General features: G+C 48.4%; 1 non-coding gene across 1 annotated transcript; it reads right to left on the bottom strand.

Annotated features, from left to right (window-relative positions):
- Positions 1-2,402: 2,402 nt before the first annotated feature.
- On the bottom strand, positions 2,403-2,474 carry TRNAS-GGA (transfer RNA serine (anticodon GGA)). Its single transcript has one exon. It is a non-coding gene; the product is annotated as a tRNA-Ser (tRNA).
- Between the last annotated feature and the right edge of the window lie 10,504 nt (positions 2,475-12,978).

Raw genomic sequence — 12,978 nt, 5'->3', positions numbered from 1 at the left:
TCAGCAACAGTCCTTCCAATGAATATTCAGAGTTGACTTCCTGTAGGATTGACTGGTTTGATTTCCTCTTTTTTGTTCAGTTGCTAATTGTCTATATCCCAATACAAAATGAAAAGTTTCTTTAAAAAGAGAAAAAGTTAAATCCATTTCCCTGTTCTTTGAATCTAGGCTGCCTTGTAACTTACTCTGATCAATAGAATGTGGGCCGCAACATCTCAGCTCGAGGCTAGGCCTCAAGAGATCTCTCTCCTCCCTCTTCCCTTTCCCCCACCCCTCAGGAGAAGATCAGCCAGTCTTCTGGAGGTGGGGGGAGAGAGCCAAGTCTCCCCAGCTGAGGTCATTCTGGACCAATCAGCCTCCAGTCAACCTGACCACAGAGGCTGAGCCCAGTTGAGCCCAGCCCAAATCAGCGGAGCTGTGCAGCCAATCCATAAAACTAAATGGTTTATAAGCAATGATAAACGGTTATTGTTTTAACTTAGCAAGGTTTGGGGGATGGGATGGTTTTTTATGTAGCATTACTGTCAATAGGGAACTGATAACAGAGTTCATCCAATGGTTTTAGTAACCAACCAAAGTAATGCCCAGGGGAAATCACCCCAGGCCCTGAACTTCGGTGCTCCTGACCCTCTGTGGACCAGACTTCTACCAATTGGTGCTAAAACCTAAAGCATGTACACTCTACCCCTGCAACAAAAACTCCACACAGCCAGTCCATGCCTTTCTCAAAGAGACTGCCAGCAGAAGGCCATTCACATTTCCCAATTTAACTTAAGTCCTAGGGTTAAAGGTAACAATTTCCAAGACAACCAGGCCAGTTTTAGCTCCAGGATTCTAGACAACACTGCTTTTTTTTCTAGAATGGATAGACAAATACCATCTTGCCTCAACCTCCCCAGTCTGCCTGAGTCACTGAACTATTTTGTGTAAATGGCAAGGGTCATGATTGGCTAAAAAAAAAAAAAAATGGTGGTACTTGTATTTCTACTGCTCCTATAAATAAATGATCAGAAATGTAGTGTCTTCAACAATGCGAACATGTTATCTGACTAGTCTAAAGGTCAGAATTCTGACGTGGGCCTCGGGAAGCTACAGTGTGGTGTGGTGTGGTGTCGGGGCCGCCTTCCTTTCTGGAAGTTCTAGGGGAAAATCTGTTCCTTATTTTCCCAGATTCTAGCAGTTGCCCTTCGGAGAAGGCGATGGCACCCCACTCCAGTACTCTTGCCTGGAAAATCCCATGGACGGAGGAGCCTGGTGGGCTGCAGTCCATGGGGTCGTGAAGAGTCGGGCAGGACTGAGAGACTTCATTTTCCTTTTCACTTTCATGCATTGAAGAAGGAAATGGCAACCCACTCCAGTGTTCTTGCCTGGAGAATCCCAGGGACGGCGGAGCCTGGTTGGCTGCCGTCTATGGGGTCGCACAGAGTCGGACGTGACTGAAGCGACATGGCAGCAGCAGCAGCAGCAGCAGTTGCCCTTACTCCTTGGCTCATGGCCTCTTCCTTCATCTTCAAAGTCAGCAATGATGGATGGAGTCCTTCTCATGTCACTGCTCTCTGACCCACTCTCCTCCCTGCCTGTTCTACTTTCAAGGACTTGAATGGAATCATATATTGTATGATTCCATTTATACAAAATTCATAGACCAGGCACATAATCCAAGATAATAACTATCCCAAAATGCAAGAGTCAGACAAAACTTAGGGACTAAAGCACCAACCACCAATCGTATCTTCCCACTCCCATTATAAAGTGACATGGCTACAGTCCAGAGATTAGAACACCGACATTTTATTCTGCCTATCACGATTTCACTGTAAGTTTGTATAACAAAGATTGAAAGATAGGAACTTTTCGTTTTGCTCCATAGAACTGCCTGTTAGAATAGAAAGGAGGGCTTGAAACGAACCAGGATCAACAACCCTCTGTAAGTCATCCCCAGAGTTGCAGGGCATCCCTCCCTCCATGAAACAGTGGTCTTACTACTGAGGAAGCAGGATCTGGCTCCTAGTTCAAAGGCAGGATTAGATAGCCTTCACCCACAAGGAACACAGATCTTCATGATGTTGTAACCCCACACAGAACTGTCTGAAACTGTTGATGCCCCTTGTGACAATTTCAAGGCCATTCAGGAGCTAAGGCAGATTATGCAACCAACAAGGATTTTTCCCCACTCACTGAACTCTGTGAAAAGAGCTGAGGGCTGCAGGGGAGCCGGAGAGGGTGGAACGGATGGAGAGAGAGCAGGGAAACACGCACACTGAAGTGAACTGAAGCGAAGTCGCTCAGTCGTGTCCAACTCTTTGCAACCCCGTGGACTGTAGCCTACCAGGCTCCTCCCTCCATGGGACTCTCCAGGCAAGAATACTGGAGTGGGGTGCCATTTTCTTCTCCAGGGCATCTTCCCAACCCAGGGATCGAACCTGGGTCTCCAGCATTCCAGGCAGACGCTTTAACCTCTGAGCCACCAGGGAAGCCATGCAAAATAGATAGCCAGTGGGAATTTGCTCTACAACTCAGGGAACTCAGACCAGGCTCGGCGACAACCTAGAGGGGTGGGATGGGGCGGAAGGTGGGAGTGAGGTTCAAGAGGGAGGGGACATCTGCATACTTGTGGCTGAGGCATGTTGATGTATGGCAGAAACCAACATAGTATTGTAAAGCAATAATCCTTCCATTAAAAATAAATAAACGTTTAAAAAAAGAGTTGAGGGGTTGCAGAGATGGATCTGAAGAGATTCTGCCTGCAAAGGAACTACAGGCTCTAGAGATTATACAGAACAGGTATTTATTTATGTATTAGCTACGCCACGTGACATGCCAGATCTTAGTTCCCCAACCAGGGATCAAATCTACGCCCTCTGCAGTGGAAGCATACACTTAACCACTGGACACCAGAGAAATACCAGAACAAACATTTAAACACATGACTGTTTCAGTTTTTGTGGGGTTTTTTTCTTTTTATTTTATTTTATTTTATTTTTAATTTTAAAATCTTTAATTCTTACATGTGTTCCCAAACATGAACCCCCCTCCCACCTCCCTCCCCATAACATCTCTCTGTGTCATCCCCATGTACCAGCCCCAAACATGCAGCAAAAATAAACAAATGGGATCTAATTAAAATTAAAAGCTTCTGCACAACAAAGGAAACTATAAGCAAGGTGAAAAGACAGCCTTCTGAATGGGAGAAAATAATAGCAAATGAAGCAACTGACAAACAACTAATCTCAAAAATATACAAGCAACTTATGCAGCTCAATTCCAGAAAAATAAATGACCCAATCAAAAAATGGGCCAAAGAACTAAATAGACATTTCTCCAAAGAAGACATACGGATGGCTAACAAACACATGAAAGATGCTCAGCATCACTCATTATCAGAGAAATGCAAATCAAAACCACAATGAGGTACCACTTCACACCAGTCAGAATGGCTGCGATCCAAAAATCTGCAAGCAATAAATGCTGGAGAGGGTGTGGAGAAAAGGGAACCCTCCTACACTGTTGGTGGGAATGCAAACTAGTACAGCCACTATGGAGAACAGTGTGGAGATTCCTTAAAAAATTGCCAATAGAACTACCTTATGACCCAGCAATCCCACTGCTGGGCATACACACCGAGGAAACCAGAATTGAAAGAGACACATGTACCCCAATGTTCATCGCAGCACTGTTTATAATAGCCAGGACATGGAAACAACCTAGATGTCCATCAGCAGATGAATGGATAAGAAAGCTGTGGTACATATACACAATGGAGTATTACTCAGCCGTTAAAAAGAATTCATTTGAATCAGTTCTGATGAGATGGATGAAACTGGAGCCAATTATACAGAGTGAAGTAAGCCAGAAAGAAAAACACCAATACAGTATACTAACACATATATATGGAATTTAGAAAGATGGCAATGACGACCCTGTATGCAAGACAGGAAAAAAGACACAGCTGTGTATAACGGACTTTTGGACTCAGAGGGAGAGGGAGAGGGTGGGATGATTTGGGAGAATGGCATTGTAACAGGTATACTATCAGGTAAGAATTGAATTGCCAGTCTATGTCTGACGCAGGATACAGCATGTTTCAGTTTTAAAAAAAGAGAAACACATCGTAAGAAACAAAGACATAAAATGTGATGGAAGTTCAGAGCAAGAGAAGATGGGAAAAGTATAGATAAAGAGGAAGAAAAAAGAATCATCTGGAAAGGCTTTTTGAAAGAATTTAAGGAAATATAAATTCAAGTTATAAACTTTATTGTTCAAGTTTTTTTGAAAAGGGAAAAATAGTAAATCTTTTAGGCTTTGTGGGTCATATGGTCCCTGTTAGAACTATTCAGCTCTTTTGATATCGTGTAAAACGGCTAAGTAAGTGCGTGAGCATGGCTGGGTTCCAATGAAACTTTATAAAAAGAGTTGGGCCAAATCTGTCAGATCCCCATTTTAAGCCATGTTGTAGCCATCCACCTGCATAATCATGAAAGGATTTACAGACCATATAATAATTCTTTGGTTAAGCTTTGGTGAATGGATAGAACTTGAATAGGAAGGAAGGATAACTCAGACGAAAATAAAATTAACAATTTTTATGGGATGTTGAAGAGAGCAAGTCTCTAAGAGTTTGAAATAGAGGATTTGGTATGGGAGAAATACTTGAAATACAGCTAGCTGGAGTAGGGGTATTTTATGGAAAGGGCTTTGGCTGGTGGCTCAGTGGTAAAGAATCCGCCACCAATGCAGCAGATGGGGGTTTGATCCCTGTGTCGGGAAGATCCCCTGGAGAAGGAAATGGCAGCTCACTCCAGTATTCTGGCCTGGGAAATCCCATGGACAGAGGAGCCTCGTGGGCTATAGTCCATGGGGTTGCAAAAGAGTCAGACATGACTTAGTGACTAAACAACAAGGCCGGATTTTAGGAGAACCTTGATAGGCAAGTAATAAAGTTTTGATGTAAGACGATGAGAATTAGGGAACCATTGACAGGTTCTGAGCTGGAAATTATGGCATGCAAACATTTTTCAAATCACTGAGTCAGTTCAAGGATTGGCATCTAGGGCCATGCAAGCAGGCAAAGCAGAGGTCCTGAAGACTGTCTCCACAGGGTTAAAAACTAACCCGTTATTCCCCAGCCGACAATGGTCATGATGCTACCTGCCTCCACACACAGCTGGAGCCGGTCTGCACCTCACACAGAGCTGGGCCCAGATTCCCAGAGGGTCTGTCTTGGTTTCCCCAAAGCCTTGGGTGCTTTTGCCTTCCTGTCCTCTGCCAAGGGGACTGTTCCTCCATTTTTCCCCCTGCTGTCTGCTCTGCCTCCTGCATCCCAGGGCCCTCTCGCTGCTGGAAATCACATGTTATCACAAACGAGTTACCAAAGGCTCCAATAAGCTGCTCGTTGCGATCCCCAGCAGGAGAAAAGCAGCCACGACCCGGAGCGGGGACCTTGTTAGAGTCTGTAATGAGCGGACAGGAAAATATTTCTCCCTGATTAGAATCCCGAATGAGCTGCTGATGACAGTGAGCAGAGAAAGGCCAGATTCCAGCTCTTTTCCCCCAGCTCCCCCCATACCTCTCCTTGCTCCCAAGCAGAGCTCCAGGCAGGAAAGGGTTCTTTGCCAGCAGTTAAAACCATAAAGAACAAACACAAAGCGGCCCCAGACCTCCCTGTCCATCCCTCTTCTCCCTCACCCAGGAGTCTACCTCCCTCTTATCCATTTTTTCCTTGCACCCTGATCTCTGCCACCTACTAACATCCTAACGATGCCACCTGGACCATACATAATCGGTCACAGGTGCCCCCTGGGGCCTGGCGAGGGCCTCAGAAAGAAATAGAAATGCAGGAGAATACAGCATCTGACCAGCCACTGGAAACATGAGGCCACAGGCCAAATTCCCACCGCAACCAGTCAAGAGTCAAGTCTCCAATGAAAAGAATTTTGCTCATGTTCAATTCAGAGAATTTTCTGATATCCCCATCTTCTAGTTGACTGATTTTAGAAAGCATCCGGATTAGTTCCAGAGTGAATTGATTCACCACAATGATGGTTTTTTAGAAGGAAAATAAAAACTCAGAACATATTTGGGGGGTAGTTCATGGTTCAGTAAAAACATAATAGTTGGGCTCAGCTTGGGATTCAGGTTGTGCTTATGGTCAAGTCCCTGTCCCTCTGCCAGGCACCTGGCACTGAAGTGGGGCACCTCCCACTTCATTTTAAAGGGACCCCACCACTATCAAGGTCCCTTTGTTGTGTCCACAAGAGAAGCAGGCTTTGACTGTAGGCTAAACCTATAAAACATGAGAACTTTCAGTTCCTATTAAGCAAATCAACCCTGAATATTCATTGGAAGGACTGATGCTGAAGCTGAGGCTCCAATACGTTGGCCATCTGATGCGAGGAGCTGACTCATTGGGAAAGACCCTGATGCTGGGAAAGATTGAACGCAAAAGAAGAGGGTGACAGAGGATGACGTGGTTGGATGGTGTCACTGACACAATGGACACAAGTCTGAGCAAACTCCAGGAGACAGTGAAGGACAGGGAAGCCTGACGTGCTGCTGCTCATGGGATCACAAAGAGTCAGACACAACTTAGCAACTGAACAACAAGCAAATCAGAACAAAGCGGTGATGGTCAACCTTGGCTGTATGTTGTTCTCGCCCAGGGAACTTTTAAAAATGAGGATATCAGGATCCACCCTCAGAAATGTTGATTTAATTGGTCTGGGGTGTGGTTTGGGTGTTGGGACTCTAAGTGTACATTCAGAGCTGAGGGCTACTGGTATAGAGTAACGCTATGTATATATGGATAGCCTGGGCTCCTGTTAAAATGCATGTTTTTATTCAATAGGTCTTGGATAGACCCAAGATTCCGCCTTTCCAGCAAGCTCCCAGAGGATGTCCATGCTGGTCTTTGGACCACTTTGACTAGAAACGATCTAGCTTATCACCCTGAAGTGATGTTCTATTTATTGGATAATATATTTGCCAAAACTCTGTCAACCACAATCAGTAGAAATCCAACTCAAATTGGAATAATCAGAAGGAGGAATTTATTGGTACAAATAAATGGGAAAATTTGAGAGTGGCGCTGGCTTTAGGCTTGGATATTTAGGCAGGAGTTCAGATTATGTCACTAGGACCTTCTGTTTCTATTTTTGCTTTCCCTGGAGTGTGCTCCATTTTCAGGCAGGTTCACTCCATGTGGCATCAAAGATGTTCCCAACAGTTCCAGACTTACCTCATCCACACAGCTAGCGAAGCCAGAGAAAGGAGCCTGCCGCTGTCTCCCTCACCATCAAAACAGGCCCCTGAAAATGACTCATAAGTCCCAGCTTAGGTCAGATTCCCACTGCTGGGCAGGAACAGGCAGTGAACAGCCTCACCTGAAACACAGCTATTGAGGAATGACAGTTTGCCAAGGGAGGCAGGCAGAGCAAACCACACAGGAGCTCAGGAAGAGGACCACAGAACAGATCCTGCTTTAGAGACAGAAATAACTTTCCGAGCACACGTTGAATCCCTCCGTTTTACAGATGAGAACACTGAGGCTCCGCGTGACTCAGTAACTTGTGCAAGAGTGCCTCAGGCAAAGGCTAGCAGAGCCACAACCTAAATTCAGGTTTTCCTTTCTGGCAATAACCAGGAAGCCAACCAGAGCTGTCAGAAACAGAGGGACTGGTTCCCGACTAACTCAATGGTGGGTTTGTTTCCAGGCTGGATGCTACATGCCCCACTGGCTGGAGCCAGGGCAGAGAGATCTCCACTCTCCAGGAGCCTCAGGGCATCCTAGGACAGTGGGGTGATCTGGGCTGGCTCCTCGAGCCCTCGCCTGCCCGCCTGCCCGCCAGTCCACCAGGCGCCGCACCCCTGGAAGAGGAGGCTGTGCCCGCTCTCCTGGCCCTAATGATCCGTGACTGCAGCCAGACTCCCGGGGACACTTGACCTTCCTTTGCAAACACAAGGGCCTGGGGAGAGAGGGGGAAGGCAGCAGTTTGAGCAGGCCTGCCTGGGGGCCTCCCCTATCCATGGCCCCCAGCAGCAGCCGGCATGATGCCCCCTACAGGCCCATTCCCGGGTGAGGCAACTGAGGAGGGGGCAGCAGGGTCGCGTGCAGGAGGGGTCCCGCACATCCAGAGTCTCGGCCGTGCCTCGGGCCCAGCCACCGTTCTGCCAACCCACCCTGCTCCCCACATGAACCATCGGGCCCCAGGCTATGCCAGCTGTTCTGAGTGGAAGGACATGGAGGCAGCCGAGACTCGCCAACCTCCAGCCATCAGTGCCCGTCTCACCGATCCCCATCTCAGAAAACCCCAGGCTGCCAGCCAACAAGAAAACAGTGGGTCCCATGGCAAACTTCTCATGGTTGTGGGGCTGCCCCTACCTCCTACAGAAAGCCTTGGAGTTGCAGCCCAGAGATGGGGCAGCTGGCAGCTCTGGTGGAGGTCTGGGGCTTTGCGGTGCAGGGAGAGGCTGCCCAGACCGTCAGGATCAGGTTACCTTTACCCTCCAGGCTCCGTCACCTCCATGCCGACCTTCACCTCCCTGTCCAGCCATCGTCCAGCTCACCCTGTGTGGTTTTCTGCTCTGCACTTCTCACTGCCCAGTGTTATATGTTTGCTGTCTCTCACCCGGGCCCCGTGCACTGCTTGCTATATATGCAACACCTACAACCGTCCCTGACCTGCAAAAGACTCAATAAAGGCAATGGATGCTGTATTAGCAATGGCCTCTGCTGAAGACAGCTGCCTGGGCCAAAGTCACGCAGGCCCTTCCCAGGTTGGCCCACATCCCTGGACTGAGGGAGGCCCAGCATCGAGGCCTGAGCCAGACCCCTCTGAAGCTCCAGCACACCCCTGTGAAGGATCTTTGGTCCTGCTCCAGAGCTCCCTGTGGGGTTGGCTGAGGCTTTGCTGTTTTCCTCTACCCTCTCCTACAGCTGTTCCCTCCTTTCCCCAGGTGTTCGTGCAAGAATGCTCCTTAATATTCACACTCAATAAACTCGGCCTCAGAGACCACTTCCCAGGAAGCCAGAGCGGTCCAGCACATGTGTGTGGAATGAAAGAGAGAGTTCAACTCTTTGCTATTATCACCGTCACTTCCCCAAAGTACCTCAAACCTGCCTACTTCTCTCCCCACCCAACGCCACTGCTGACCACTCTCTCCTGTTTAGAGATGCTGCAAAGCCCACCCCAGATCCCCTAGCCTCCTCTGAGCTCAGCTGCCCAGAGCAGGGCAGCCCGCACTGTTACAGACTTGATGGCCCCCAGGGACACTCCGTAAGAGGCACAGTTGACCACCCATTCCCCACCCCAGGGAAGACCATGCTGAGGCCTAGTCCACAAGATTCTCAGAGGTCCCGCACTGAAATCCAGCACTCCCCCCACCTTTCACTCTCCCACCCTTTATTTATTTTTCTCTCTTCTCGTCTCAGTTCCCCTATCCCCTCACTTGTGCTTCCCAGGTAGAAACTAGCAGCACCTCGATCTCGTTCTCAGCACCTGCTCTGGGGAGGAATCCAAACTAACGAGCCTCCTGCCTGGCTCCTGGACCTCTGCTTCAGGAGTTGCTTTGAGCTTCTAAAGACATCGCTGCAGAGAACCAGCCTTGCAGTCTCCTCCAGGCCACAGGGACTTTGCTGTGTGACTGGTCTACTCTTCCACTCAACAGGTCTTGGTTGAGTGCCTACCGCTTCACACATTGGGATACACAGCAAACCAAAGCCGGAAATCCTTCCCCCCTGCCGCTGGCATCCGGCCCCCACCTGCCCCAGTCTCTTCTCCTCCCCAATACAGGTGGTGCTTCTCCTGCCTCACTCCTACTTACCGCTGAGGTCTCAGCTCAAAGATCCCTGAGATCTGATCTGCCTGTGCCCTTCCCCGTCTAATTCCCTCCTGAGAACTGCCCTCCCGGCTCTGTTCGATCCCCCTTACCCCTGTCATCAGACCCGTCTCCTCCACCATCATATGCACGAGCACCAGATGATGCCTGCTTCACTCTCAGGGTGGCCGAGGCCCTTCGCACTGGGCCTGGCACCTAGGGGATGAATGGATGAGCAAATGAGTGAGCTAGTGGCTCCATTCTTGTGAGTGCTGGGCAGGAAGGGATGTGAGATGCTCATCCTCATGTATGGACAAGGAGAAGCAGATAAGGAGGAAAATGTCGCCAATACTGGTGACTGAGATGAACACAAATGTTGGTGTCCTAGACCACTGAGTGACAAGCAAGAAAGTCCCTGGGACCCAGAGATAGCGACAAGGGGGAGAAACAGTGAGATGCAGAAAGGCAAGGCCAACACAAGAAACCATTTCTTCCTCTTTCATGATCTCCTAGCCACAGAATGTCAACAATGGATGGTGTCTCAGAAACCACTGATGCTCTCATCTTATAGGTAAGAAAACCAAGACTCAGAGAGCTGCCTTGGCCTAGGGAAAGACCCACAGTTAGTGACAACCCTCCAAAGGAAGAGCTCATTGCTCTTGCTTGTTAAAATCTGAGGCTCAGCAGGGCCCATCCCAGGCTGTAGGCCCAGCTTCCCGCATCACTGCCATCAACAGTGAGCAGCTCATTGTCCTGTAAAAGACAGTTTCCGGGTATCAGCGAGCAGGGACTTATAGGGTGGCCAGACCCCTCTCCTCTGGCCTGGCACTCCCACCTTCTTGTCTCTCACCAAAGGACTGCTCTGGGGAGACCGCCCCTGCCCCTCGCCCCAACTCCCACCTTCTAGAACACGGGCTTTGGATTTCAATTACCTCTCGCAGGGTTGACCTCTCACCTTATTCCTGCATGTTCAGAACTCCAAGAAACTCATCGTCCACAGGATGCTCTGGGCATCTTGATGGCACTCAGATGGGAAAGGCAAGTAAAGGCAAGCTCCCCCGATTGATAGCACACTAGACCCTGCTAGCTCATTCTGGTTTTTGTCCTAGTGACAAGCTGAATTGTAGACTATGAATGATGACTAGGAAGTATCCCAATCAAACTGTTTTTATACCCTCTTTAGTCTGTCAAGAGAATGAGCACATATACAGAAAAAATAATAGCTCACATTTACTGGAGGCTTATTATGTGCCAAGAGCTATGTTAAGAATGATATTGGTTTTGATTCAGCACATCTATCCCTGTGGCTCAGCTGGTAAAGGATCTGCCTGCAATGCGGGAGACCTGGGTTCAATCCCTGGGCTGGGAATGTCCCCTGGAGAAGGGAAAGGCTACCCATTCCAGATTATGGCCTGGAGAATTCCATGGACTGTGTAGTCCATGAGGTTGCAAAAGAGTCAATCACGACTGAGCAACTTTCACTTCCACTTTCACTTTATAAGGCAGAAGCTTTTATTACCAATGCAATTACTTATGAAGAAACTGAGGCTCAGTAAGGTCAAGTGACTTTGGTCAAGTGACCAAGGCCACACAGCTAATAAGTGATAGCACTAGAGTTCAAGCCCAGTGCATCGGATCCCGAACCCTTCACATCCCTCCTCCAAAGCACTCACTCTTTCCCGGAGATCCAAGTGGTCCTGAACACCAACAGGGAGGACAGCGTGAGCCAGGCGCCACTCCTTCGGAAAACAGCATCCCAGAGCCAAGGTATAGGGCCTGATGACACACAGGCCAGGAGAGATGGGGACTACTGCCATAAGGACCCAGGATCAGCACCCTCAGAGGGCCCCGTGCTTGCCTCTGAGCCTTGCTCCAGGGCCCGAAGTAAAACTGTGAGGCTTTGGAGCACTCAGCCCCCTTCTCTACCCCACACCCCTTCTAACAGCCCTACCCCATGTCACCCTAACACACCATACACACAGACACCTACACAGACACAACTCCATATCACATCTGGTCAGACTCCATCATTACATAGAGAAGTAGATAGCAAGTCAGTGATATGTCATCCTTTGGAGAATATTTGCAGTTTTAAAGCAGATTTAGGAAGAGGCAGTAGTAAGGACTTTCCTGGTGGTCCAGTGGCTAAGATTCCACGCTCCCAGTGCAGTGGGCTCAGGTTCGATCCCGGGTCAGGGAACTAGATCCAACATGCTGCAACTAAGACCCAGTACAACAAACACTTTTTAAAAAAGAAAAGAAAGAAAAAGGCAGTGCTGAAACAAAGGAATAGTCCATGCTCTAGCTTACAGTGTCTCAATCAGTTGTAAGGTAATGTCTTACTAATAACAGTGAGTCTACTAAAATTTGTGACTGAGCTCCTTCTTGGAAAATTACCTTCCCTAAAACAACATCACAGTCCCTTGAATTCGATATGCACTCTCGAGGAGAAGAAAGAAGATGGCATGGCAAATAGTTCACTAGTAACTGCGTAACTCACAATCCATTCGGAACAAGGCACAATCCAAGTGAATAATTAGGACCTGTGCATTCTTTATAGTTGCAGCATTTAGAAATTATAGCACTTTACTTTCTCCCATCCAATCTTTTTAAGACTTTATCAAAACCTGAGTAGTCAGGAGAGTATATTCCCCACGTGGGAAGAGATGCTGTAAGGAAACCACAGGCAGAGGAGGGGGAGCCCCGAGATCCAGAGGAGGCCCCTGCAGCTTGGAAAGCACGCTCTGTCTTCATTCAGGAAGCCCCAAAACCCGGCCTCCTCCATGCAGTCTTCCTCCACCAGTGCGAGGGAGCTCTCCTGTCCTACACCAGGGCCAGGTAAACCACCTGTCTTAATCTTCATGGCCGCCATATGAAACGCCATAGACTGTGTGGCTTACACAACAGGAGTTTATCTCTCACCATCATAGAGGCTGAGAAGTCCAAGGTCAAGGGGCCAGCAGGTTGGCTTCCTGGGGAGAGCTCACTTCCTGGTTCGAAACCAGCCACCTTCTTGCTAGGTCCTCATATGGTCTTTCCTCAATGTGCGCAAGCTTCTTCTTCATACAGGCCACCAATCCCCTCATGGGATCTTCCCTGTAGCTCAGATGGTAAAGAATCTACCTGCAATGCAGGAGACCTGGGTTCAATCCCTGGGTCGGGAAG

The sequence above is a fragment of the Ovis aries genome, chromosome 7 (genome assembly GCF_016772045.2).
Source record: "Ovis aries strain OAR_USU_Benz2616 breed Rambouillet chromosome 7, ARS-UI_Ramb_v3.0, whole genome shotgun sequence".
Taxonomy (NCBI): Eukaryota; Metazoa; Chordata; class Mammalia; order Artiodactyla; family Bovidae; genus Ovis; species Ovis aries.
Note: the sequence above shows the minus strand (reverse complement) of the source record. Positions and strands in the feature narration are given on the sequence as shown.